Here is a 6000-nt window from a genome sequence, read left to right on the forward strand (position 1 = left end):
GTTTTGGTTATGGTGTTTTCTAGTTTTTAGGGTTCCTAGAGTGTTCTAAGGTGTTGAAGAAGAGATGAGAAGAAGGGGACCACGTTGGTTTTTGAAAATGAGGCTTAGATGTATAGCCATCTCATTCATTTAACAATATAAGCTTGAAATTACAACTAGTTCACACATGCCAAGCATGTGAGCTTACAAAATGAGTAAAGTATTTGAAATTTAAAACATAAAATGGTCAACACCTAAATTTTCATACACAAAAGAGGTAAAACCCAGCTGCAACATGTCTATTCCAAATATAGTAAAAAGTGGCACATGATTTGAACTAAGTTCCTATTGTTTAACTAGTTTGGGTAAACAACCAAATTAGCTTTACCTTCTTAGTTCCCCTTTGTATCTGCTTATGAAACTTGGTTTGAAGCATCCTTGGTCATCAATAAATATTTTTCCAAGAGCTAGGAAAGTTTTGGAACCGGATCATGGGCCAAACAGCTCCAAAATTGACCCATACTCTGCATACTCCCATCAGATACAGCAATTTGTTTGGAATAGAAAATGGACTTTCCCATGTCATTTTTGATCTGAAATTTGAACCATAGTCTTTTATATATGTCTGTAGACATTTCTCAAAATTTCAACCTAAAAATCCATTTGTAACCTGAGATATAAGATAAACAGTAGACCTATGTTGCTGAAAATTATGAATTCAGCACCATAGGCATTTCAAGCATAACGTTCCTACTCTTTTGTGCATAGTTTTGCCTATGATTTTGCACACATAAATTAGGCACAAAACATTATCAAAATATACCTTACATCAATTAAAAACATACAAAAAAAATAATAAACTCATAAAAGGAAAGGAGGTGATACCAAAGTGTGCATGCTAGCCGATGACATGCACCATCAAGTGGCAAAATTGCCACACTTCAACAGATAGCAGTGTTTTATAAACACTTCCATTCCCTCCAAATCCAATGCAATATTTGGAATCAAATTTTCTAGTGCTTCAACAATTTCTTTATGAACTTTTTCCCATCGTGGTTCCATGCTGCAAAGAAAGCTTCAGTTTGTGTTTATAACCTAGGGTACCATAGACTTAATAATTTTGAACTTTGATTATCTAATAAAACAAGGCCTAAATGCCTTGGCTTTGTTTCAAATATATATATAGAGAGAGAACATTTTATTACTTATTTATCTTAACCAAAAAAAAAAAAAAGGATGAATAATGGATGAAATCAAGTTATAGTTTCTGCATAATTTTTTTTTTTTTTAATTATCTTCTTGAAAGTTTGTCATGTCTAACAGTTTTATTTATTTATTTTTTTTACATTATGTCTAATAGTTTTTAAATTTTTGTTTTAGTTGAAGTCCAGTTAAACATACTAAATAAAACTATAGTTTTTTTTTTTTGATTTTTTGATTTCCTACTTATTTTTAGCCATTATTTACTTTAAAATATTGGTTCTGTTAATTTTTATTTTGTTTTTTTTTTAATTTAATTTTTTTATCTCGGTCTATTTCATTGTTTTAATTCGATATTTGTGGCTACACATTTTTTATGTACTCAGTTTTTAATAATGCTAGCTATTCTGCAATGCTTGTGATGCTCTGATCTGCTATTATAATTTAATATATATATATATATATACATGAATCTAAACAATTTAATATATAGATATATGTATTTATCTTTCTTTCTTAAACAATTTAATATATATATATATATATATATAATAGCAGATTATGAATTTAAAGTAACAAAAGTAAAAATGCCTCAAATGAAAGTAAAAATTAAACTATGGTTTGCATTAAATTATGAATGCAAGTCTCTTAAATTGTTTTTTCTTCTTCTTAAATTAAGGAATCAGGCGATGCATTTACGGCTAAAAGCGTCGCTTGTTCCTTCAGTTTCAATTTTTTTTTTGTTCTTTAATTAGTTTTTGATTGTTCATATATAAATAAATACTGAAAATATTTTTTAAAAATGTGAAGCAAAATTACTAAGATGATTGTTTATTTTTCTATTTTTCAAGTACACCTTAATTGTTTTTAAATTTTGCAAGTCTTTTAATTTATTTTTTATTTTTTAAATTGAGGGAACAGATGACACATTTTCAGCAAAAAGTGTCACCTGTTCATAAATTATGGGAACAAGCGACACATTTTGATCAATAAGCATCACCTGTTCATAAATTGTGGGAACAAGTGACACATTTTGATCAAAAAGTATCACCTGTTCAATGTTTTAATTTTTCTTTGTCTTCTTTAATTAGTTTTTTGATTGTTGATATACAAATATATTCACGTAGAAATCCAATAAACATAAATTCCATTGATCTAAAAACAAAAAATTGTTTTGACAACGCTGTTCTCAATTATTCACATATAGGTGTATACATAAAACCCAAATATCTCAAGACCTAATTTGAGATAGGGTACCGAATTTATAATTCTAATTCAAGAAGGGCTTATTGATCAATTTCTCTACATAAATATGTTAAACGACCTGAGCTTTCAGGTGTTTGTGTTTCAATGATAGTTTATTTGCTTTTAAAATTTACAAATCTATTAAATTAATTTTTTTTTTAATTTGAAAGAACAGGCGACGCAGTTATAGCAAAAGGTTTTACCAGATCATCATTTTTTTTTAGTTAGTTATTTTTTTTATTTTTTATTTTTTGTGTTTTCAAGTACAGTTTATTTGATTTCAAAATTTGCAAGTCTCATAAAAAAAAATTTAAATTAAGGGAATAGGCGATGCATTTACTGCAAAAAGCGTCGCTTGTTCCTTCCATTTCATTTTTTTTTGTTCTTTAATTGGTTTTTTATTGTTTATATACAAATAAATACTGAAAATATTTTTTAAAATGTGAAGCAAAATTACTAAGATGACTATTTAATTTTAAAATAATAAAATTATTATATGAGTGGACATTTAATTTATTTGAAATATTAGTTTGTTATGTAAATATTTATTTGAATTTTATTGTATATATAATTATTTCGTATGAATGTAGCTATTAAAAAATCCTAATTTGACAAAAATAAAAAACAACATTCAAATTTTAAAAAAAAAAAAAACAAAAAAGACAAAGACGCTTTTTTGATAAAAGCGTCGCTAAATATACAAAATAAACAATGCTTTTTTAAAAATGTCACTAAATAATGGAATAGGTGACTCTTATACAAGCGTCACTAAATGTTCAATAAAAGGCTACGCTTTTAAGGAAATGCATCGCCTATTCGTAGACACAATAAGATTACTTTTCTGTTCATCATAACACAGCAATGCACTTGGTTTGGTGGTGTGACTTTTGCTTAAGGTGTTAGAGAACATGGTTTCAATTCTCCCCTTAATCATCTTTAATATTTTTCCAAAAAATAGAAAAGAAACATAAAAATAATATAAAAAGAAAAACAGTAAAAATTGCTAGTCATTTTTAATATTTTTGAAAAAATATAAAAAGAAATAATATAATAAAAATAATAAAAAAAAGTGAAAATGGTACATGTGTACTACCAATAATATGAAAATAATAAAAAATATAAAATATAAAATTAATTAAAATTTCAAGAATCAAGATAATGGCCGATGTTTTATCATTTTGGCAGTGACAAAAGTTTATTAATTTAAAATTAAAATACAAACAAATTAAAAAAATTGGGAATTTCTAGTTGCATTATCGTTTGAACTCTATACAGTTTCATTATTAATTTACATTTCTATCCCCATTTAAAATTACTATTAAGAATATTTATTAACTAAATTTATTTAAATAATTTCTTTATGCAATTTCATTTTTCTTCTCAGATAATATGTTACATACATCCATCTAACTTATACTCCATTAAAAATTAGGGTTGCAAATACAACAATTATTCACAAATTATGGAAGTCCAAAAATATGAAACAATAAGATATATTTAGCTTTTTCTTCTTCTTTTTTTCATTTTGTGATGATTGCTTTAGTTTGGATTATTTTTCTATCATGTACCAATGACAAGGTCAGCTTATATTTGATTCTGATATGTCAAAATTTGCCTTTTATTTGTAAGTTTAAAATTGAACATTTTATAATTGTTCAGAAGTGTCCATCCGAACATTATCAAGATATTCAGCTTTTATTTGTCGAGCATTATATATATATATATACACATATATATACAGATATTAAATACCTTACGCTATGAAACATGCCAATTTTTTTTTAATCATTGATGGTTTATATCTAATTGAATGTAAAAAATATACAGGATGAAAAAGATATAGATAATGGAAATGTTGGATTATATTAATATTTATGTTGACAATATTTTTGTTACCGTTGTTGTTGTTATAGTTGTTGATGGTGCTAGGATGTCCAATGCTACCAGTTGTGGATAAATTGTTTAAACATCGTCAAATATATGCCCAAGGATGAGAAACACCATATGCTCTCCAAATAAATGCTTTCAAGGACTTAATTTCAAATAATGTAGCCACTTATGAGACAATAGATAGACAGTTTATAGTTTTGAGCAAATTAGTTTGTAATTATGACAATAAATGCAATCTCAAAATGATCTTTTGTACTTTTATTTTTGGTGACTGATATAAAGTAGGTCCATTATAGTTTTACATTTTTATCTCTAAATTTCATTCAAACATTTACAATTGAACAATTTTAACATGTTCAAAAGTATACAAACAAAATTTTTAATGGTGTACAAAAGTTTACGATTGAACATCGAAAAATATACCCATGTAGAATTGTATGTTCAAAAGTATACAGCTAAACAAAAAGATAATGTTCAGAAGTTCATAACCGAACATCTGAAATGCATACAAAAGTTTATGATCGAATGCTCCAAAATAAGAAGTTATAATTTTGAAGATGTTCAAAGGTATACAAATGAATATTTTAATGCTGTATAAAAGTTTACAACTGAACATCTAAAAATGTACCCATATGGAATTGCATGTTCAGAAGTATAAAACTAAACAAAATGATAACGTTCAGAAGTTCATAAACGAACATCTGCAAATTTATGACTTAACGCTCCAAAATAATATGTTATAATTTTGAAGATGTTCAAAAATGAAAATCAATCCTAATTCAAACGAGAAAGAAGAAAAAAAAGTATTTTAATGAAATTAATTTTAAAGGGACTGTATATAGTTATTTTAGAATTGTAAAAAAAAAAATTTATTTGAAAAGATATATAATTTTAGGATGGTCTGAATTAGGGATATATTAGGAATAAATAATATTGTATTAAGTAATTTTATATTTTTTATATATTTAAGTAGTAGTATATAAAGAATGGTATTGTAAAGAGTCATTTTGGAATTGTAAAAAGCAGATCCTTCCTCAATTTGCAAAGTTGGTGTTGCAATAATGATATTCCTTCACGTGAGGTCTGCAATGAAGCTGGAGTGAAGTTAGTTTTTGTACCTCTTTGCCAATCACATGTGTGACATATAATCTTTTATGTTTTAGGTCCATCCAAAGTTTTTTCCTTTTATTTTTGTTTTGGTTTTCTGTTTCTTCTTGATTTTGTTTTATTTTATTTTTTTCAGTTGATCGGTTACGGTTGTATGCTTCAATTGAGGAATCTAAGTGTTATATTAGAAATCTGAAATATGCTCTGCTTGACTCCTTACACGTTTTGTTTTTTAACCTTATTCTCCTAATGTTGTCATCTTTATATGCAACCACCTTGAGACCGTTGAGGTACTTAATACCTATCAAATATTTCAGCACTTTGAACCCCACACTGTTTTGGTTCATTGTTTGACAGGTGAGTTGTGCAAAATGAAGCTTGAATGGTCAGAATCCATAACTACTGTTTGAAGGAGCTGTTTTCGGATTAGGCGAAGGTGTGAACATAGATATGCTTTTCGTTTATCTGCATAAATAGTTTATTGTGTTTACGTCATGAACCCAATTGATGAATTGTTATGGTGGAAGAGTTTGTCTTGGCTGTGGGAGACAATGGAAATATGATGGAACAAAGGTAGAA

This window comes from Ziziphus jujuba, chromosome 3, assembly GCF_031755915.1.
Source record: "Ziziphus jujuba cultivar Dongzao chromosome 3, ASM3175591v1".
Taxonomy (NCBI): domain Eukaryota; kingdom Viridiplantae; phylum Streptophyta; class Magnoliopsida; order Rosales; family Rhamnaceae; genus Ziziphus; species Ziziphus jujuba.